This window comes from Mus caroli, chromosome 10 (assembly GCF_900094665.2).
Source record: "Mus caroli chromosome 10, CAROLI_EIJ_v1.1, whole genome shotgun sequence".
Classification (NCBI taxonomy): domain Eukaryota; kingdom Metazoa; phylum Chordata; class Mammalia; order Rodentia; family Muridae; genus Mus; species Mus caroli.
Genome location: NC_034579.1, coordinates 91,496,927 through 91,521,258, shown reverse-complemented (window position 1 = coordinate 91,521,258; position 24,332 = coordinate 91,496,927). Strand labels below are relative to the sequence as shown.

Here is a 24,332-nt window from a genome sequence, read left to right as displayed (position 1 = left end):
AACTGTATTGTTTCTTTTCCATTATTGATATATATATATATATATATATATATATATATATATATATATATATATATGAGATAATATGGACCCTGTTACTATCCCTAAATTTGTTTCTTCACAAACCTACAGCACTCTTTACCTGAAAAGTCTGCTAGCACCAGTCAACTTACTAATCTATATTGTTTTAAAACTAGCAAAGAAGATTTCTTTTAACCATTTAGTTTTTTGTTATTTGCATAAAATCCAACATCTACTGGTAATTAAGGAAGTACATCCTTCTAGTGGTAAGACTCGAAGCGATCACTAATGTGAACTTGAAGGCTTGCTGCTACAACATTTACTGGCATTGCCTTTCCTGTCTCTTTCTGAATGCTCTTTTCTCTGGAATTCTTGTAACAGAGGTTCCTTCACCTTACCCTGAGGATGGTCTCAGATTACAAAGTACTGCTTTCTCATATAGTTATCCAAGCCCCAAACTCCTTTTAGAGCATCAGTTCTCAACTTGTGGGTCATGTGCCCTTATAATCCAGTGACCTTCTCACAGGGGTCACATATCATAAATCCTGCATATCAGATGTTTATATTATGATTCATAACATTAGCACAATCACAGTGGTATAGTAACAATGAAAATAATTTTATGGTTGGGGGAATCACCACAATATTTGGAACTGTATTAAAGGGTCGCAGTATTAGGAAGAGTGAGAACCACTGTGTTAGAGGAATCATGTGGTCACACAGTCATCAGAGCTCTGGGAATCAGAATTTCTACAGGAAATACCACTCTGGGAGTGAAGTGGCCTACTCCATGAGCCCAGACCCCTAGTAGCAGGAAAAGAACTTACCTCCAAAGAAAAGATCTCATCTTCCAATTCTAGGAACAGAATCACTACATTTGGATTCTTGGCTTATGCTTCTTATGTAATTTTTAAAATTATTATAGGCTGAAGTTATAGGTAAAGACAAATTGAAAATTCCTCACTTCTCAGGCATGACCAAATTATTAAACACACACACAGAGAGAGAGAGAGAGAGAGAGACAGAGAGAGACAGAGAGAGACAGAGAGAGACAGAGAGAGACAGAGAGAGACAGAGAGAGACAGAGAGAGAGATATTTCACAATATAGGCCAGCATTAGGACCTATGGTCTAAAGTCCTAAAGAAAACATTTTACCTTGATAAACGCCCAAAACTTTCAGACACAAAGTAATATTCCCTACTGCAGACACTTAGCTGATGGACATTTGAACTGAATACAATTTTGTCTGTTTCTCACAAGGTTACTGTTAACACATGTGTATAAGACTCTGTAGACATATGCTTTCCTACCATTTGGGGAAATACTGTGCCTGAGATACACACAAAATATATGAGATTGAATTCTAAAGGACAGGAACTCCACAGGAAGACCAACAGAGTCAACTCACCTGGACCCTCGGGGCTGTCAGCATCTGAACCAGCAACCAAAGGCTAGAACTAGGCCTCCTTGCTCTTATGTAGCAGATGTGCAGATGTGGGGCCCAACCAACTGGAACGGGGCTATCCCAAAAGTTGTAGCTTGTATTTGGGATATGTCCTACCATCTCTGCTACCTTGTCTGGCTTCAGTGGGAGAGAAAATGTCTAGCCTTGCAGAGATTTGAAGTGCCAGGGTGCAGGGGATACCTAGGTGGGTCACCTCCTGCTCAGAGGAAAGGGGCAGTGGGCATGATATAAAGTGAATAAGTTAAAAAAGTAAGTTTTATTTTATAAAAATATTCCCCAAATAAGAAGCAATAGAATTCTTTTAAAATATATTTTTAGATTAAATTTCTCATATCACCTTACTCCTTTCCTTTCTTTCACTCATCCCTTGAACATCCAAGTCCTATGATGTGCCCCCCATCTCAAATTGACTTCCTTATTTTTCTTTCATTATTACTAACACTCCCCCACAGACTTTTTATGATATATATTAAAACAAGCTAGCCTGTTTGTTGTTGTTGTTGTTGCTGTTGTTGTTGTTATCTCCACACAATCTAGAATCATTTGGGAAGGGGAAATCTCAATTGAAAAGATTCTTTCAACAGATTTATCTATAGCCAAACCTGTGAGGCATTTTCTCTTAATTGGTGATTCACATGGGAATGGCCAGCTCACTCTGGGCAGATTGTTTAATAAAGCAGACTGAGCAAGCCAAAGAAGGAAGCCAGTAAGTACCATGCCTCCATGGTCTCTACATCAGTTCCTACTTCCAGTTTCATGCCCTGAGTTCCTACCATGACTTCCCTGGATGGTGATCTACAAGCTATAAGGTAAAATACACTCTTCACATCTACTCAAGTTTCTTGTGTTCATAATTTTTAACACAATAGAAACCCTAATGCAGAAGTTGGCCAAGGAGTATGGTATTTTTCTGACAGACCTGATTATGTATTTTTGGGAAGATCATGGTGGGATTTAAACTGGGACAGGGAAAGCCCTTATGTGCTAAGAAATCAGTGGTCGTTTTTGTGTGAGACTGGAAAATAAAATTTTCAGGAAGATTGTAGATAATGGCTTGTGGCATTTCAGGGGGGGAAGATTGAGTCTCTTGAAGACTCTGTTAGAGCTGTTCAATATTTTCATTAAGATACATGAGTATGAAACCTTAGCTTTACTGGAATAATCAATGCTGGGTAACTGGAGAAGGGAGAATTATCTAGGATTAAGAAGAGACCAGCATCATTGAGGTGAAATATTCAAGAAAGTGTTTCCTCAGAATCAACACGCAGAAGCTATGGCCAGAAAGGGCAATGAATGGCGCTATTGGCAGCCTAACTTGGTAACATGTAAAAGTCTCCCTGATGATATTGGCTGTAGAAGCCTGAACAGGTCACGGAGAGCAGCAGCTGATACTGAACACCATGAAAAACCAGAAGAGGTCAGTAGTGAAGTTGGATCTTCAATTTTTGTAGAAGCTTCAGGATTCAATGAACCATGGACAAAAGTTGAGGTTTGGTACCATGAGGTGTGGCCTGAGTCCCAGAGGAAAAGTTCAGATGGGGTTATTGGTGAAGGTACAATCCAATTACACTTGATATTCTAGCATTTTAGAGACTCCAATACAGTCAGATGACAACCATGGACAGTGGCAGGTATAAATTAGACCCAGCCAGAGCCTGGGAAACAAGTTGCATATGCTGCAAAGAGCAGAGCTAGAAAAGTGGTCCAGGCCCTTTGGAGTCCAGATGATGAGTGAACACTGGTTATCTGACTCCAAGTGTTTTACACTGTTGCACATATATAATGACCATGCCCTGATTCTCCTCTCTTAGAATAACAATTTTTTTTTTAATGTTACAAGAACCTACAGTCATGAAATTTTCCATACTTTATAGGGATTTTGAACATTTAGAGAGACTGAATATTTTAAAGAAACTGAACTTTTAAGTATCAGAAAATTTAAAGACTGGGACTTTTAAAACCAGGTGAGGGAAGGACAGAGGGAGTACTGGGAGAGACAAGTGCATTTGGGGAACATCTCTGGGATGAGCTAGAAACCTAATGCAAAGATTACTCCCAGGAATCTATGAGAATACCCTAGCTAAGACTCCTAGCAGTGGGGTACACAGACTCTGAATCAGCTGTCTATTACCATGGAAAACTTTGGGGTTGGCGGATTGTGACACCAACCCAGGCAATAAAACCCCAACCTATAATTTGTCCTCGCTACAATTTATGCTGGGGTAAAAATATTGCAGAAATTATGGGAATGGCCAAACAATGGTTTGTCCAGCTTGAGACCAAAGCCATGATAAAGAGCTTACCCCTGACACTGCCTGGAGGGTCAGAAACCAGAGTCTGGATAGCTCAGAGAGAACCAAAAATGAATGGCAAAAAAAAAATGAATACAAATAACTCAGTGAAATGATTCCTAATGATGTGCTGCTGTACTCATAGATTGTTGCCTAGCCAAGTTGTCATCAGAGAGCTTTCCCCCAGCAACTGATGGAAACAATTGCAGAGACCCACAGACAAACATTAGGTAGAAATAGGAAAATCCTCTGGAAGAGAGTGAGGAAGGATTGTAGGAGCCAGAGAAGTCAAGGATACCATAAGAAAACCTACAGAATAGACTGACCTGAAACCATAGGCACTCACAGAGCCTGAATTGACAATGGAGGAGCTTGCATGAGAGTGACCTAGGTCCTCTGCTCATATGTGACAGTTGTGTAGCTTGGTCTTCTTGTATGACTCCCAACAGTGGGAGCAGAAGCTATCTCTGACTGTGTTGCCTGCCTTTGGGAACCATTTCCTCCTACTGGGTTGCCTTACCTTGCCTTAAGAAGAGAGGAGGGGCTTAGGGTTCCTGTAACTTGATATGCCATGGCTGGTTGATATCCATAGGAGGCCTGCCCCTTTCTGAAGAGAAACAGAGGAGAAGTAGATGGGTGAGGAAGAGAGGAGGTAGAGATAGGGCCTAGGAAGAGAAGAGGAAGTGAAACTGCAGTCATGTTGTATAAATAAATAAATAAATAAATAAATAAATAAATAAATAAATAAATAAATAAATTCCATTGTTCTGTGTTGTAAATAAAGTAGTTCCAATGTTAAATGTTTGATAATAATATTAACTTGTGGTTTTAGACACAGATGAAAAGAGAGGTTTTATTTGAATAGTGATGTATTTTCTGTCATATTTTCAAGGGTACAATTGTTCTGGTAAATCCTCTATCACCTTGGCACAGGGTGGAGTCATTTAGGATGAGAAAATCACAATTGTGGAAAAAGCCCCAACAGATTGGCATGAAGATAAGCCTGTAGGAATATTTTCTTTATTGAAATTCCTGTGGGAAGACACAGCTCACTGTGGGTATTGTTGCCCTTGGGCAGGTGGTTCTGTGCTGTGTAAGAAAGCAGTATGAGGAAACCACAAGGTGGAAGCCAAGAAGCAGAACTTCTCCATGGTCTCTGCTTCAGTTCTTGGCTACAGGTTCCTGCCTAAGTTAGTTCCTTCACTGACAGCCTTTGGTGGCAGACTATGATATGAAAGAGTAGAATAGGAATAGAAACCCTTAGACAGCAAAGATAAAGGCGTGTTCACTGTTCTACATCATTGCTAGCACATACTGTGACAATTACTGTTTTTGTTTGTTTGTTTAGGATTTTGTAATTCCTGTGAGTTAGTTGTCGAATTTCACTGTGGTTTCATTTTGCATTTTCCTATTGGTCAGTACTTTTATGTGTCTTTTATATAAATAAAACAAATATATGCCAAGCCTGGCAGTATATACCATTAATCCCAGCAGCAATTGGAATGTGAGGACAGGAGGGCTAAGAGTTCAAATTCACAGGAAGCTTGATTCTGTCCTGAAGTTCATGAGACCACATCTCATAAATTTAGAAGGAAAAAAATGTATATTTACACTTATTAGCATCTTAGAAATGTCGATATAAGTTACCCATGACTTTATACCCATTTTTTCTTGGTTTTGTTTTTGTTGCTAGATCACTATTGACATGTTCTAAAAGAGTTTCTAATAATTTATTTTTCTGAAGCATTCATATATATATATATATATATATATATATATATATATATATATATGGGAAGAGAGAGAGAGAGAGAGAGAGAGCAAGTACAAGGTACAATTTTCAGTTCTCCTCTTTAATTCTGGAAGCTTTTGGAAGAAATCTTAGAAATTTTATTTACCTGTATATATTTACCTCTTGCATACCATTTAGTAAATTATTTTGATATTTTGGTACCTGTGGTCTATATATCTATAGGCTCATCGTCTCCCACTGGGGCCAGACAAGGAAGTCAGCCCTCTGCTTTATATATGCCTAGTGCCTTGGGCTAGCCCATATGTGCTCTTCAGTTGATGGGTTCATCTTTGGGAGCTCCCTGGGGACCTGGTTAGTGTTTAAACTAGTTTTACAGTTGATTGTAACTCTTCTCTTCCCTAAAGGTTTCAAAGATTTTAAATATGAAGAAGACAGGTTTAAAGTCTTTGTTGAACAAATGGATTGAGAAGTTGAGGAAATGAGCTGTGTGGAGAGGAAGGCAAGAATTAAGAGTTTGATTTTTGACATGTTGAATTTGAGATACCAGTGAGACATTCAAAGTAGATGTAAATTAGGCTGTTGGAAGTTCCAGTTTGGAACTCGGGGGAGAGAAGTGGGTTGCTGGTATAATTTTGGTAGTCATTAGCATAGAGATGGTAATTAGAGTTCTGGGAAAGTATGAGGTAATGTAGGAGGGAAAGGTAAAAGGCAAAAGCAACCAGGGCTGCTCCTGAGGTCTCAGATATGTAGCATAGGCTGAGTGGTGTTTCTCTGCGAGGTGGACCATTGGCAATTCCTTCATGTAATAGATCTGACCATCAGGTTGATTCCTTAAGCTAGCTGATTCTGAGATGAGGCAACCATGGTAGAGGCTTTTAAACTAATAGTTCAAGCAGAGTAATGCTTGATGCTTCCTTACAGCCTTTGTCATTTTGATCATGAAAGCAGTGTCATGAGGAATCATCAAAAAGACTGACTACAACTAAGGTTATGTGTTGCCATCTAAATAAGCTGTCTATGTGAGCAGTAGCTGGTCTGTACTTGACCCATACACCAAACAGTGACACTTTATACCTAGACTTTAGTATGTACAAATACACACAAATATTTGCACATGCATGCACATGTATGTTCTATGATTTCTGTAGTTAAACAAACCCTTACAGAAAGCAAGCCCATTAGCTGGATGCTTTAAAAGGACCAAGCAAAGTAAGGATAGATTTTAAAGTACGACTAAATGTTAATCAAGAATCTTATTAAAATGACCTAGCAGATTTGCATCTAGATATGCTCCCCTTTGTTCAACCTATGTCTCTAGTTGGTAGCATCCTTAGGCATGGAGGAAAGATAGGTCTTGGATAAGGAAAGAATTGTTGACTGGAGACTTGGCCATCTATAAATGGAATCTATGGGATCTAATGGTTAATGATCTGCTGACCATTGTGCCTCTGTGTCCTGTGAATGCCTTAGTTACTCAGTATTCTTAATTTTCAAGGGAGGTAAAGAGAACAGTGTTATTTAAGGTAAATTCACCTTATTATAGAAAAATTTAAAGTAGGTGATGGCCAAATTTAGTGGCAGAGTTGAGCAGAAACAGGGTGATCCAATGGCTCAAGTGACAAAGGAAACACATAGCATGGAAAGATGAGATTCTAAGCTTTTCCTTTTGGTTTTTGTCATGCATCAGAAATCTGCCATCCCATATAACTTTTAAGAACCTGAAAAGTATACTAAGCAAGCATTTCATCATAACCCACACACATCAAAGATCTTATTTCTGCCGGGAGGTGGTGGTGCACGCCTTTAATCCCAACACCTGGGAGGCAGAGGCAGAGGCAGGCGGATTTCTGAGTTCAAGGCCAGCCTGGTCAACAGAATGAGTTCCAGGACAGTCAGGGCTACATAGAGAAACCCTCTTTCAAAAAACTAGAAAAAAAATCTTATTTCTATGAAAGATGATAGGAGGCTAATATATTACTTAGTTTCCTGGTTGTAAAACCTGTCTATCTGTCTGTTTGTCTGTCTTATCCATCTATCCATCTATCCATCCATCTATCCATCTATCTATCTATCTATCTATCTATCTATCTATCTATCTATCTATCTATCTATCTATCTATCTATCATCTATATGCCTATTGTCTATTCTTATCTAAGTGATTATCCATATACTTATCTACTAACCTTTCAATCTATCGTCTATCTGAATATCATCTATAAATATATCCATTATCTATGTATCTATATGTCTTTTTCTCTTCACACAGACACATAAGCACATACACACAAATAAAATTGATCAAGTGCTTTTAATAATCTATCATTCAAATCCCTTTGTTATCTATCACCTAACTATCACATAAAAATACATACATGTATATATCATATGTATGTACACACACATAGACACACATACATATATGAGAATGTTTGGAATAAAATTCAGAGTTTTGCACATGATCAGCAAATGCATACAACTGAACTATATCCATAGTTCCAAATTAATGATTTTTGAAGACAGACTGAAAAGGCGTGATGCTAAAGCATTTACTTAATGATTTCTTTGAATATATTCTTAGGTTGCTTCTTATCTACAGATAACACTGAAAGTTAACACCAAAGTCTAACACAAATAATAGTACACAAAAAGGGTTGGGATATTCCTGAAGTCAGGCAGAGTCCAAATAAGATGGAAATGTGAAGTATAAAAGGTAAAATTTGCATTTTTCTTCTAATTTCAGCCTATCAGATGAAATCACTGTTTTGCAAAATTAGATAAACTGTACCAAGCCCAAGTTTGTTTAGGATAACTTCTATTTGTAAGTGTGAGACTTACAAAGATAAAGCTAGATTCTGTGTGTAAATTCTTTCAGGTATTTTTATGAATTCCGAATCGCATGGACATGAGGCTAACTGAAAACAACTCAGCTCACAAGGTGACTGCAGAGAGGAAGAAGTGAGCTGAGATGGAAGCTGCCCCAGGATTGTGAGTTGATCTGTGAAATCAGCTCAGATTGATTTTCTTCTTTAAGAGAATAAATCAGCAAAAATATAAACTATATGGGATAAGTACAAAGGGATTCAAATTTTGACTTTATGCTAGATAAATGTCCAGTATATCATGCGGAATTATTGATGAATGAACAACAAAGAAAGTAAAAGTTTGTCCTGAAGATATAACCATCCAGTGAGATTGCCTCAGCTTTATCCAAGTATTAAGTGAGGATTGCATATCATTATTGATGACTAGTATACTTCTCGCTCCAAAAAAAAATATGAAATACTTTATTCTGTGGGTAAACATGATATACCATGGTCAGGAAAAAGAAATTTATGCTCAAATGGCATGTTCCACAGTGAAAGCAGTCACATAAACACAGAGTATCAGAATATCATATATGTATTTCATTCTTTAAGGTCTACCCTATATTTTGCAGATAATAGCCCTAATTAAGATAATATAATCTATGTGGTATTGAGTTTTAAAGACAATAATAATAATAACTTTGAATTATCATGTGCTATACTAAACATTCCACTTGGGACACAGATACTAACATCTAATAAATGCCTAATAAATGTCTAAAAATGTCTAATATAAAGGCATATTTGTAATTATCACCAAATAACTTAGGATTTTTTTTCAAGAAAACCACACACACACACACACACACACACACACAGTTGTAGTCAAGAATTGAGAACTTTACAAACATACACAAGTATAACAGATTTTTCTATTCCCTCAAATTCTACAGTCTGATAAATTTATCACAGTTTACCCATGTCTACAATTGCATATCATAGAGGACTACAAATAAACAGATTCCTTGTGCCACACAACTGAGATACATTGAGAGTCATTCATATTTAGCCCCATAGTGGAGGGAGAGCAATGAAAATTGTGTTATTGTCTGAGATTCTAACAGTAACTCCAAACTGTCAGGACTCTAGAGTTATGTTCTAACAGTAAACTGTAAGCTCTTGATGTTCCTGTATGAGGTTCATGAGTCTTGCCATTTGGAAGATAACAGACTCTGCCTAGGTAATTGTTGCATGCATCCTGGCTCACTCCCTGATCCTAATTAGATGCAAGGTGTTTATTGTCTAATGGTATATAAACATGGATGTAGACTCATAAAGCAGAGACGCAGCCCAACAGAGTGAACCTACTGCTTTCTATTACTTCATTGCAGTAGAAATCAAAAGTGTATCCCATTTATAACCTTCTTAGAGCTATTCTATGATTTTATAAAAATCAATACCTTCATTGATATGATATAATTACTCTTTGTTGCCAGCTTCTCATTTGATCCTGTGTAGAGATCCCTCCCTGTTCATTAAAAAGTATTCCTTCTCTACTAATCTAAGCATTGAAAAGGCATGTTGTATTCTCTGGTTTGATTTGATTTGAGAGAAACTAAAACTTTCACTTCTAAACATAACACGGAAAACCATACATCGGTGGCCAGAGGGAATATTTCAAGTTAATTAGCATCCATTGTGATTAGCCAGGATCTCTCTACTGACCTCTCCAGAGAGAATCTGGTGTGATGTTCCATTTTATAACAAATGATGTTTACCTAAATGCCAGCAGAATTTCTTTCACAGAATTATTATGCTACCAATTGGCAATTGGTTCTTCATATAATTTCTGTCTGAACTCATTAAAAAAATATATAATTGCCTGTCAATGCACTGCTGAGAACTTATATAAAAATTTCTTCTTAAAGCTTGCATGTTTTATTAATACTCATACTTAAAGGTGACATATCCCTTGATACATAGATTTACTTAGCATCCATATTACTTTATGCATGCTTTCCTCTAATAACTAAAATATCAGGAAAGTGACTTTTGAAATTGATTGCCACATTAGCAGTAACCTTTTATACTGGAAAATGAGAAAGTGTAGACTATTTTACCTAAGGCTAGCATGATTTAAAATATGAAACCTACTTTTATTGTTTGTCAATTCTGACAAGTGAATTAAGTAGCACAAAGTAATTTTAATGACAAGAAAAACTGTTCATGCAGCATTAGAAGAACCAATACTGTGGTATCTTTTATATTCTTCAATATGTTAAGTGTCACTGGGGTTAAGCCTAAGAGAATTGAAGCAAGGAGTATATTTACACTATATATTATAATGATTCTAAACTATCAAATTGAGTATTTTGAAAACAGTATAAAGTTTTAAAACAAGGAAATTAATGTTCAAATAATAAACACCTTACCATGATGCTCCAATTTGTTCCATTTTATTTTTATTTTATTTTATTTTTTTTTATTTTTGAGACTAGCTGTGAAATTGCAGAGATCCATCTACCTTTGCCTTCCATGCTTTATAACTAAAGGGTGCACCATGCATCATCTCAGCCTTATTAATTCCTTTTTATGCATAAAATGGTTAATTTTCTAAGCTTGAGAGATGAGGACTCATGAATCCTAGCTACCATAATAATTTTATCTCTTTAATGAGATGTAAGATAAGAATTTATCTTTATTCACCCTGATCTCAATGTAGGCCTGTGTCTTCAATGTGATATTTTAAAATAATTAGTCTCTTTTCTGTCAAGACACAAACACCTTACTCTGAACAAAAGCTTCAAATGAGGTTTTTAAAAATCAATTATTTAGAATTCTGCGTGCACTTTTTATAATCTGGCAACCTTAATCACATACAAGAGTAAATTTCTAGACATTGCTCAAGCGACAGGAGCTTTCATTCTAGTTTTCACGACTTTTCACCTTAATTTTGCTTTTATGTTGTCAACACACTATCATAAATCTTTTACTATTGACTACATCAAACTTAGTAACTTTAAGCATTATGTCTCTTTAGGGAAATCATAATATACATGGATACATTATTAGTATACAACGATTTTAAGTCATTTGTAAATCCTTCAGTATGTTCATAATTAAATATGTAGACATATGCTATGTAATAAGCAGGACAAAAGGATTTAGTGTTTTTAAGGGATTTGATAGGTGTAAAGTGTTGTGCTTTAAATCAGATTTTTTAAAACTTTATTTTTATTTTATGTTGGAACCGATCTCAGTCATCTAGAAGAGGATCAATTACTCTTGACTGTTCATCCATCTTCCATGAGCCTCAAATCTTTAAAAGCAATCAAGCAAAAAACAAACAACATTTTGAAACTAGTAAATATTTCTGGTGCTGAGAATATAGTTACTTAAAAAGATAATGTCATTATCTTTTGAGTGTGAAGACTCTGATTTATGATTACAATTATTTGTGCCAAAACAGGTTAATAATGATTAGGATACTTCTATAACAAAATTAAACAACCTATTTGTAGTTAAATTATTTTTCTTTGCACCTTTGACCATTTATGTTTGTGGATGAAAGACACACCCAGAAGCTGTATATATTAATATGCCTTAAACAGCAAAATATCTGGGCAAATGCCTATCCTCCATGATACCTCCTATCCATAACTCAAGTTATTGCTATGTTTCTTCTGGGATGCTCTTAGCTCCTATTAGCCTTGTGGGAATATTTCTCTTGGCCCCTAGCCAATGGCAGCTCTCCTTTCTCCTCATCTGCACATTCTTACTCTTTCATAAGGGTTCCTCTTTCTTCCTCCTTCTTCCTCCTGCTTCCTCCTCCTGGTACCAAGCCTAGGAAATCTGAATCCAGACTAAGTCTCTACTCCCCAGCTATTGGTTGCTGGCATCTTTATTTACCAATCAGAATCAACTTGGGGTAGGGTTCCTCAGTCTATGTGCAGACTCTAAATCTTAGAGGCCAGCACTTAGGATTACAATAAACACTAAAACACAAAACCTTAACACCAATTCCCTAGCAAAATTGAGTGTCTCTGTTGTGTATGTGCGCATGTGAGCATGCATGCATGTATGTGCATGTATGTGTGTGTGTGTGTGTGTGTGTGAGTACATGTGTGTGAGAAAGAGATCAAGCTGTCCAGCCAATTCAGTTTGGGTGAATAGAGTTTAGTAAGCCATTCTTGCACCTACCTCTCCATCTGTAATAAACAGAAGAGGCAAAACATTTTATTACTTCATATTTTATGCCACCATTGCAGTGGAGAATATGACAAGTACTTTGAATTTCATTTCTTAAACGAGATATTGGACCACCACAGCCATAACCTAAGTAATCAATTTTAGATGAGTAAGGAACAATGATAAGGACAGATTTGTGGCGCCTCTAAAGCAGATCACATGTGCTACTGTAGTTTTTAAATGCACTTGGTTATTTTTAAATTCTTAATTTAAAAAAAAAATTAGTGCCAAGTTTAAGTAATGGTAGCTAATACTTAGCATTGTGTGATGGTTTAAATAGCACAAATTAATAAATATCCCCTATTACTCCACAACATCTGAAATGTCCTGCTGTAGAATAGTATAGTAATTTTCTTGTTCGTATTTTTTTCTTCCATATTTACAAACATTGAATGAGTCTCTGTACTTATAGTTTGGTTAATATAAATTTAAGTGGAATTTACAGAGTAGGTACAAAGAAAGGATGCACTGTGTTCTCCATGTTCATATTTACCAGTCATAACATATAGAAGTGTCTATCTATCTACCATCTATTATCAGTCTCTTACTGCTCTAGCTAGATGAAGAAAAGGGGACAAAAAGAATTTTTATTGAAAAGAAGTTTAACTGGCCTTATATACACACAATGTGATTCATAGGAGCAAGTCCTGCTCTAAAAATTCTAAAGGGAAAAAATACAACTCCTATAGTTAATTAAAAGGAGAATTAATAACATTACAGGCAGTCAACACAAAAAACACAAATCATCTCCTTATATCAATACTTCTTGTAGCACTGCAGTAAAAATTCTCTGTAAGTGCAAGATGGTAGAAGAATAAGGGAACCCATGCCTGACACTAGCAATGATACTCACTATACTTGTAGATAGGACCCTAGCATAACTGTCATCACCCAGCAACTGAACAAAATGATGCAGAGACCCACACCCAGACATTAAATGGAACTTGGGAAATCCTGTGGTAGAGGAGGAAGAAGGACTGAAGGAACCAGAGGGGTCAAGGACACTCCAAGAAAACCTTCAGAATTGATTAACCTTGTCCCATAGGGGATCATAGAGACTGAACAGCCAGAGAGCATGCATGGGACTGACATAGGCCTTCTGCACATATGCAACAATTAAACAGCTGGGTCTTTAGAAGTCTTAAAAGGAGAACAGGGGCTGATTCGTGACTCAATTGCCTACCTTTGGATCCCATTCCCCTAACTGAGCCGCCTTGCTAACCTCAATAGATGTGCCTAGTCTTACTGAAACTTGATATGCCAAAGCTGGTTGATATCCATGGGAGGCTTCTCCTTCCCTGAGGAGGAGAGAGGAGGTGTGGATTAGGAGGGAAGAGGAGGTTAGAGGGGTGGAATTGGAGGGGAGCAGGGAGGGAAAGCTGACATCCAGATGTAAGTAAAAAACTTAATCAATAAAAACAAAACAAAACAAAAGCTATTCATAGATGAAAGAACTGTTATAAGCCCTGGAGAAGCCAACAGCAGCTGGTTTAGCATAAGAGAAAAGAGAATCATTGGAAAAAAACAGAAAAGGATCTGTCTGGGTTGGTTGTATCTCCATTGCCAAGCTGCAGAGACAACTTTCAGGTTGAAGGAACAAGACTGAATAAAACATGGGCTTTAGAAGTGGAAGCCACATCAGGACTAAAATGGAGAATAACAGTACCTCCCAGAGCCCCATGATCCTTATTTGCAGGATAAGGCCTGTAAAGGGAGCCTCTGAATTAGCATCAATAAGATGACTCAGGAACTGTTTATACCTCTGCTTTTCTAACCGGAGCAGGGAGAAAGGCTTCATTCACTAGAAAATGGGACAGGGAAGTAAACAAAGGACTTAGTACTGGAATTCAGGCAACTGTTTAGTGCAGTAGAAATTAACATCTCACCAATCTCTGTAAAACTACTGCCCAGGCCAAAGCTGAAGGACATAGGCTCTGGATCCAACTTCTTAGACTCATGAGGCCCCATTTGTACAGACTTGTATTTTGACCAGCACCACTTCAGGCAAATAGGGTCTCCAGACATAACTACAGACAATAATATAATGGGTGTGGTTCATACCCTGGGGTTTATGAGTTCTGATGATCCACTGTAAACTTGTGTTGTAGTATGAGCAGTTAAGGAACTCCCTGGTTCATCTTTCCCACATTTCCAACAGCTACAAAGGAGAGATGCATCGGTGCTTAGGGAAAGAGAAAGCTGATAGATGCAAGCACTCACTAAGGATCTCAGAGCCAGACTCAGAACCAGAAAGCCTAGTATCAAAAGAATCTTGCAGCCCCCACCACAGAATGGAGACAGTACATAAGGCTGGACCCTTCCTAGCCCGAGGTAAAGTTTTCCGGGAGACAAAACATCCTTTTAATGCACACTCTTTCTCAGTCTTGTACAGCACACCAACTGTAGGTTCATGACAAACTTGGGATGGAAGCACCCTCTAGTGCTGAAATGGCTACATTAACAACAGGCTCAGAGAAAAGCATCCAAAGATAAACAGACAGATTATAAATCGGTGAACAGATAGCTAATCGTTTAGTACACATCTGTCTTATGTCAATGATCATTAAGAAATGTCAAGGAATTGTAATGCCTACGCAAAGCACCAGACATTGATTGTCATATAGTTTAGTTGTCAACATGATATACCTAGGAAGAAGTAATGACAATTTAAAAATTGTTTCCATTAGCTTGGCCTGTGTAAATGTCCATAGTTCATTTCCTTAATTTTTAATTGACATAGGAGGTCCCAGACCATTGTGGATAATCCTGTCCAGAGCACATGGTCCTGGGTTTTATAAAGATGGTGGCATAGCAAGTCAAATGTAGCAATCCAGAAAGCAGTATTCTTCCAAGGTCTCTATTCATTTCAGATGGGTAGAGTCTCTTAGAGGACAGTTATGCTAGGCTCCTGTCTGCAAGTGTAACAGCATCATTAAAGGTGTCAGGGACTAGTACTTGCCCATGGGATGTATTTAAGTTGGGCCAATTATAGGTTGGACATTTCTTCAGTCTCTGCTCCATCTTTGCTCCTGCATTGCTATTAGACAGGACACATGTTGGGTTGAAAGTTTTGTGGGTGAATTGGTGTCCTTATCCCTCCACTGGGAGTCATGCATGTCTACAGGAGGTGGCCTCTTCAGATCTCAGTTTCATTTCATGATTTTCCGCCTCAGCCACAATGAATGGTTTACACTAGGCAAGATAAAATAAGCCTTTTCCTGCCCACATTACTATTGGTCATGGTGTTAATCACAGTAACAAAGATGTAAAGTGGGGTATTGACCATGAAATCATCCAGGATGATGAACACACAGACTCTTCAACTGAAAGATACAAGATGAAATATATACTATGCATAATTTAAAACATGATGGAATGTTTAATTGATATTGACATAATTGATCCAACAGAAAAGCCAGTAAGCTTGAAGGCATGGCTATTAATACCACAAAGGCTGACTGCAAAAACAAAAACAAACAAAAAACAACAAAAACCAATCAATTAAATAAGACAACTTAAAATTATTAAAAGTGAAAATATTTGGATACATTGAAGTCAAGATGGACTTGACAATATCAACAGGAGAGAGAGCTTAGTCAAGATAATAGAGAATAAATTGTCAAATATTGAAAAAGTAGAAGGTCACTACTCAGATTCTTTCCAATCAAGGCTACTAGAGCCATATGAACAGACACTTAGAAATACAAACAAAAGAAGAGATATTCATGGGATTTCAAATTACCTAGAGAAAAGAGATAAACAACATGAGTTGATTACAGATCACCTGGGAACAGAATTCTAAGTAGAGAGGTCAGAAGAAAGAATGGAAGATGAGATATTCTCCGTATTGAAAGTGAGATCAGCAACAAACAACGGGGCTCCAGCAAAGACAGTCCTTAAAATGTAAAAAGATAATGTCACTCTTAAACACATGAGAGATACCACTAACTCCAAAGCTATTAACTATTAACATATTAATATTTAGTATGCATCAATTAATATTATTTATTAATTATATATCATAACTAATATATTATTTATTACTTAAATTCATGATATGTTTATTGCATTAACTGCATATTATACATCATATATTATATATATTATATATTTCTATGTTTATGTGTATCTGTTACAGGGCTTTACTTCGCAGTTATTATGAGACTAAAGAAAGTTTTCTACTGATTTTAACAAGCGATCTTGAAATGATAGCAACATAACACATGATTAGAGAAAACTCACCTCATTGTTTGTTGGAGGTTTATTTTCAAACATGGTTTCTTGTAACACAGGCTAACTGCAAGCACATCATATAGCCAAATATCTCTCAGAAGTACTGATCCTACGACCCTTATTTCCTGAATTCTTGGGTAACAGGCATTTGTCATCTTGCCTGTTCACTGGAAAATACTGTCATCGATATATCTCCCAAATTCATACTACAAAGACTCAATATATAAACAAACTATTAAGCACATGGAAAAATAATAGTCCAATGTTTCTTATAAATGTATGTAAATATTCTTAACAAAATACCCTGAGTTCAACAGTCCACTGAAATGACTGCCTCCATAATCATGTGAGATCTATCCCAGAGATTCAAGGATGAATTCTTGTATGCAAATAACTAAACATGACACCTGCAATCAACAGGCTGAGTGACATAATTAAAGCAGTAAATAGCCACTTGGTAAGACAAACTTAAAGTAAATTGAGTAGAACACAAACACCTTTGGTAGAAGGAAAGAATACTTCAATGAGCTTGCTAATTTAAGTACAAAACTGATGTAGATGCTAGGGTCTTTTGGGTCAGCCAATCTATCTGAAACAGTAGACTACACATTCAGTGAGAGATGGATTATGGCAGGAAAACACATGATATATAACTCTGACATTCAAACATCCATGAATAGGTTAGCATGCATTCAAATGCAACACACACACACACACACACACACACACACACACACACGCGCGCACACACACACACACACACACACACACACACACACACAGCTTTTGTTATTTTTTTAATCCAGCTAATTTTAGAAGACCATTTTCCTACCAGGTGATTAGAAAAAGTAATTGCTATTATTTTCGTATAAAATAATATAACATACCTTCTAATGTATAACTATGTGGTTCAAAGATGGAAATATGGTCTTTCCATCACTGGTCTTTAGAACTTTTGCAAAGATGGATAGGGTACCACCAAATACCTGTGTTCACATTTACTTTTTACTTTAGGAAAGGAATTCTATAATTAGAATTTAAATTCTCATTATTGGTATAATACATAGATAGCAACATCATTTATTCTAGGTCTTGGGAGACTATCTTTCCAATGAGGGTATGCACCACTTCGAGTGGCCAAGAAGTATATTATCCTCTGAGAATGACCATTTTCTTCCTCTACAATTACACCTCCATGTCCCGAAAGATCAGCACCAAAGTTTTAGCAAAACAAAAATCCTAGACTAAGATCTTTTGATCGTGGTTTCTCAGGCATGTTAGTTACTCTCAGGACATGTATATGTTTCAGTGTGTCTGGCTGGCTATATCATCCTCAGTAGCTGTATGACAAAGAAAGAAGTTTAAGCTTTAACAACGCTATTTCACAAGAACCTTCCAAATTCCAGGACCAATCCAACCAATGTATTCATAAGGAGGTTAAATTTCTTTCATATTTGGAAAAAGTAGAAATAAAGTCACAAATTTCAAATTTCTAATGTTCTTCATTGAATTTCTAAGTAAATTCTAACATGGCCTCTCTCTGTCTTACTTGCCCTTTTCTTCATTTTTATTTTTCTCATTTACAGTTTTATAAATTCCTTATGGCTAAGAAATTCCACTTCATGACTTATACATTCATGTTTATATATTTAGCTAAATATTACATTTGGATGATAGTTTAGGTCTGCATACAATGTAGGTAGAAAATCTTGTTCAGGAAATGATTGATAGTACTTTTAGCTTGTAGTTTAATTCCCAGTGTTAGCTAAAGTACAGATGAATGGGGATCTTTAACAGATATGGTAATATGAATCTTTTTGATGAATTTCCTAACAATGTACATTAGAAAATTTTAAGATCTTCAAGTCCTTTGTCTTTTTCTAGAAAAATTTCCATAGAATTAGAAGTTTGTCTTGATAACATTACACAGCTTAATCTTATTTATGTTAAAATTTGAAAATAGTTGTAATTATAAGTAAAAAGTTCAACAATTTTTTGAGAAAAAATTACCAATATTCTCCTCTTCCTTCCTTCCTTTTCTTGCTCCCTCCATTCCCCCTCCCTTTCTTCCCATGTTCTCTTTTTCTATATATTCCATCTTCTCTCTTTCTTCATTTTTTTTGGTAGACTATTTCTTTGCTATGTAGAGCAAAGAAATCTGAAGCTTCTGACTATCTTCTCTCAGCCTCCTAAAGTTTTAGTCATGCTACTTTCAAAAGAAAAGATATTTTTTTGCAAAATAGGAGCCAATAATATACAAATAAATATTTATGAATGTTTATACAGATAGTGAGAAGGTGCTCATACAGATACAAGCAATAATTATTATCACTAGATATCTCATCATGAAGATTACTGTCTTCCATTTCATTTATGAATTTCCCAGGCCCACAAAAGACAATCATCAAAAAGGAAAAATTAAATTGGGTTCCCAGAGCAAAACAATTAGAGTTATATTTTTCCAAATATGTTTATCTTTCTTTATATGGAGAGATGGGATTTTTTTGCTCTGTCACTAACCGAAGGAAAAATAAAATTTGGAGATAATTTTGACTGTCTTAGAAAGAGTGCAACTAGAACTGCCTACTTGGACATCTTGTCACGATGGTGGTAAATTTCCATCCTTGAAGGGGGAAGTATAAAATTGTTGATCTTTTCAACAAAGTACCAATGATATCTATCTCTAGAATGCCTTGGTTATCCAGAGAACACTGATCTGGGTGATTGGTATGCTACAATGTCAAAGCACTGAACAGGCTAGCATTTTAATGATCCCTTCCACTGTACCACTCAGAGCCATAGAATAGGAAGTGAGGGGAAGGTGTGATGTGCTGTTCACTGTGTACTTCTGCTCTAGGAAAGAGAAGAATCTTAAATGTTAGGATTTCTCAGTGTTCTTCAAACCAGGAGAGTAGAAATCTTCAAGCAAATGGTTTAAAATGTAAAATAAATGAAACTAATGACTAATCTAATATACGCTATCCATAAATATATGATAAAATATTGTAATACTTTAGAGTAATATTGTCTTTGCTATTAAACATTATTAGATGTTAAATAAAAGTATTCATTATTATGATAGCTCAAAATAAACAGGTGTCTAGTAAAATTCCTACAAAATCGAAAAATATATTAAATGTTTGTTGAACTGGAAGAGAGAGAGAGAGAGAGAGAGAGAGAGAGAGAGAGAGAGAGAGAGAGAGAGAGAAGAGGAAGAAAGAGGAGAGAACACAAGTAGGACATAAGCAATAGAAGCATAAAATATGGAGGCAGTATATTTGAGCTCTCAAGTTCAAGCACCTAAATACTCATGGGCACAAACAACTCCTTGTATCTCTCCTTCCAAGGGGTCTAACTCCATCTTTTCATGTCTGTGTGCACCCTATAATGTGCACACAGATACTCAAATAAAAATAAATTTTAAAGTGATTTAAAAGAACATAAACCATGACAATGTTTCAGGCACGATGGGCAATCAAGCTGAAAATACAGGAATTAGCTAGAGTCGGACTGAGATTGAGATCTAAGATCAACTTGAAATTAGCAATACTCCTTCCTTATTCTTGTCTTCATCTTCTCTACTTAGTAAACTGCTGGGCTGTGCTTCCTTCATTGTTTTGTCTCTTAGATCTAGTTTAAGTCTTTCTAACCTTCATGTAGTAGCCTGTTTCTTGCAGATTCATATTAATACTTCAAAAAGCTGATTTCCATAAAGTTATATTTACTTGTAACCCAATCCTCTGTTAGCAGTTTTACTAATAAAGCTAAAGATTTTAATATAGAGTCAGAAGACTCGAGCTTGAGATACTTTTGTAGTCAAATGATATCTACTTAATTCTAGTGATGCTAAAAATTAACAGTCCTTCAAACAGAGATAGTCTTGGAAACAATGTGTCTCTCATACATCCAGTATAGCGCTGGAAGGTGATTAAGACAATTACTAAAACCATAGGGGATGCGAATTGAAAATACTTGTCAGCTAAGGTAGTATTTTTCCCATCTAGTTGGTGGCATGAACCTGGGAGAATGGGCCAAAAAACTGTGGCAGACTGGAGTCTCATGCAAAAGCGAATATTACTCAGATCGTCAGACAATTTGTACTCTGAAGATCACCTGAATAAAGTTCTCATGAGTTTAAGTTGTATATAGTCACCCAGCAAAGTGGCACATGGCAAAAACATGTTCTCCACAGAGGTATAGAAACAAATAATAGCCAGGTTTAATGAATACTCTGATATACACTCACACCTATCTCCTATGCCTGGAAGGGGCATGAAATCACCGTCCACTAACAATTCTATGGCTTTGAGAAAACGGAGGTCACAAGACTCTTCTCTTGTTTTCTTGGAGTTTTCTCACAAGCACTCAGAATTTTCTGTGTCTCTATTCATGGACCAAGTTCTGAAAAATAATTAACTGAAAGTTTCATAATCTGCCCTGTGAGCAAATATGACCTGAAAGTACTCAGAATAAATATTGGTCATGAAATTTCATACCATCCAATTTTTAAAAGCTGAAAAATTTCAATATCCTAAGACATTTTTTATTATAATAGAACATGTGACTATTTGATTTTACATCACAGTTTGGCAAATGCAAGAACAGTTAGAAAGATAATTAACATGGGTATTTTTTAAATAGCATTTTATGATACCATTTGGAATGATGGCTTGAAATTGCAGTTTTTTTATACATACTTTTTCTCCCTGTTATGTAACAATGTCCTCCAGGGTCAAACATTCTATTTTGCAGGAAATCTTCTTAAGGAGAAAGGTAAACAACTCAAAATAGCTTCAAGAAGTCCCTGAAACTGACCAGATTCACTAGGCTCCCTTTTTCCAAGAGTAAAAGTGCAAATACTCAAAGAAAACTTTCATACCAGACTTTCTCTTTCTGTCTCTGTCTCTGTTGTCTCTGTAATTTGTGGTTGCATCTCAATATGTAATCTCTCAGCTTCTACTCTATCATGTGTCTGCCTTCCTGCTGCCATGTTCCCTTCAACGATGGGCAGACATTCATCCTCTGAAACTCTAAGTTCCCAATAGACTCTCTTTTTTTTTCTAAAAGTTGCCTTGGTCATAGGGACTCATCACAGCAGTAGAAAAATAACTTACAGAGATAGGTACACTGCATTTATATAACATGCTTTCTACATCTTAACAAGTATCTTAACATATGTCTACAAAGGCATAAAGTCAAAGTTTGAAGTCAGTGTGTCCCTCTTAGGACATCTTCTTTGTTTTATGTGTCAATCTTCGGTAAAGTAGTGTTTTCTGTTTGCTTTGAGACTCTCTTTGACACAGCTGCAACTCCTGTTATTTTTGAACTCATGGATGACAAAAGGCAGTGCCTGTTATATGACCATGCTGTTACACTATCTGTTCCTACCTAGTCATTTCTTGTAAGTGAAAACCAAAACAAAATACAATGAAGATAATACAAGAGTTGGTAGAGTCTTACTAGCTATGTTTTGGTAACTCCACTTGCATCTTCAGTAACACGCCTATGGTTTTATTACAGGGTGAATACTATATAAGCTACCCCAACTCTAGCATTATTGGGGTTCTCTATTTGGAACCAATCACTCCCCTTTTATTTGAAGATTAGCGGCTCATATTTTCTCTGCATCCTGGGAAAGATACCCTTCTGATCTTCAGTCTAACCATTGGCATCTATTTTGCTATAGTGAAAATGTATGTTTTTCATTTCTCTACTTGTACTCCACAGTGCATCTGCTCCTAGAGCTCTGATATGCCACTGTCAAACCAGGCTCCAGAGAGCACCATGAAGCTCCAGTTTCCTCTTTTGCATACTTCTTTTCCAAAGGAACAGTTGACCATGCCATCTGTAACTACTATGCCATTCTACTCAGTTGTTGCTGCTGGTGACAGTGACACACTCTGCTGATGTCTGAGTCCTTGTGATAATTCTTGAAAGCAGACAAGGTTTATTATTTAAAAAATTGCTTTAGGTCTTTAAAAAATCACCTTTGTTTCCCATTAAAGTTTTATTTTTTAATAAGCTTTTAACTTTCCTGAAAGCTGCTAGAAACTTGATTAGGCTTGTGCTGCTTAAGGAGAAGACCAGATAATGACTTCAGACCAAAAATTGACTTTCGTGATATAAATTAAAGAACTATCCAATTAAAGAAACAAAGATTACCTAATGAGAAAAGTATAGGAAGCATGTGGGAATTCTGTGAGCTTTTAATTAACTGAAATAAAATAATATTCATATTTTTTTCTTTTCTGAAAGTTAAAACAGAGCACAAATCTTCAGTATGGCAGTAGATTTATACAATTATTCCATAATGACTTCTTTAAAATCATTCCTGTCTATTATTCTACTATGGAATTGATTTTCTCAGTGTCATATAGCCTCGAGCTGCTATTGGAAAATGGATAGAATAAATCAAAAAACACTTTAAAAAGAAAACCTTGCTGAGTCTACCAGCCAAATATATAATAGCTAGAATCATAGTTAACATTTGAGTAACTGTTGAGTAAAACAGTTTTGAGTTTATAACTTATCGTACTCATAATGATAATAGCTGAAATCAGAGTTGCCAAAAGATCTAATTCATGAAAACATGGCAAAATGTCCTTAGAAGATAATGATGGAAACCAGAGTGTTGGTTACAGTATGTTTTCAGGAATATTTTGAGTAATCATAATCATCACATAAGTTCTTTTTTCTGCCTTTATCCAAGTGCTGAAGAAATTATTCCAGTTGTTTCCAGTGATAAAAGAACAATAACATTAGCATAATAAATAAGCAGGGTCAGAATTATATTATGCTAATGTTGGCCTTCCATTAGCATGGTGGTTGTCCTAACAACATGAAGTATCTACATAGAATATTATAAAATCTTTACAATAGAATCAGATAATGAGAATAACTTCTAAGGCTCTAAAACACAATAGAGTGACTATTATTAATAGTTATTACATATTTTGTGAAAATTTAGAAGAGTTTAAAATCTTTGAATATAAATGTATTATAAAGAGATGGAAGTGCTGTCCAAACTTGATTATTAAAAATTGTATACATTATAAAATGGACACATTAGAGTACATAAACATGTATAAATATTATGTATCATTTAAAAGAGAAAAATATACACACAAATATACAGCCATGCAACTTAATCATACCAGCATTTTGCATAATAGATACCAACAGTTATTTATTTAAATGTGTTTCAAGAATAGAAAAATAATTACTATTTGGCTAATATAATATTATTCTGCATTACGGGCAGTGGTGGCACACACCTTTAATCCCAGCACTTGGGAGCAGAGGCAAGCAGATTTCTGAGTTTGAGGCCAGCCTGGTCTACAAAGTGAGTTCCAGGACAGCCAGGGCTACACAGAGAAACCCTGTTTCAAACAAACAAACAAACAAACAAGCAAACAAACAAAAAAAGTCTGGAGAAGTGTAAACCAGGTAAATCTTTAAGCCGGGCGGTGGTGGCACATGCCTTTAATCCCAGCAGTTGGGAGGCAGAGGCAGGCA

At 36.1% G+C, this 24,332-nt stretch overlaps 1 long non-coding RNA gene across 1 annotated transcript in view; it reads left to right on the top strand.

Annotated features, from left to right (window-relative positions):
• The window catches only part of LOC115032127, a 131,896-nt gene that overhangs the window by 89,317 nt on the left and 18,247 nt on the right, over nt 1-24,332 (top strand). The window contains exon 5 of the long non-coding RNA XR_003837759.1: nt 8,405-8,517. This is a non-coding gene — a long non-coding RNA (uncharacterized LOC115032127). The remainder of the gene's footprint in view (nt 1-8,404; nt 8,518-24,332) is intronic.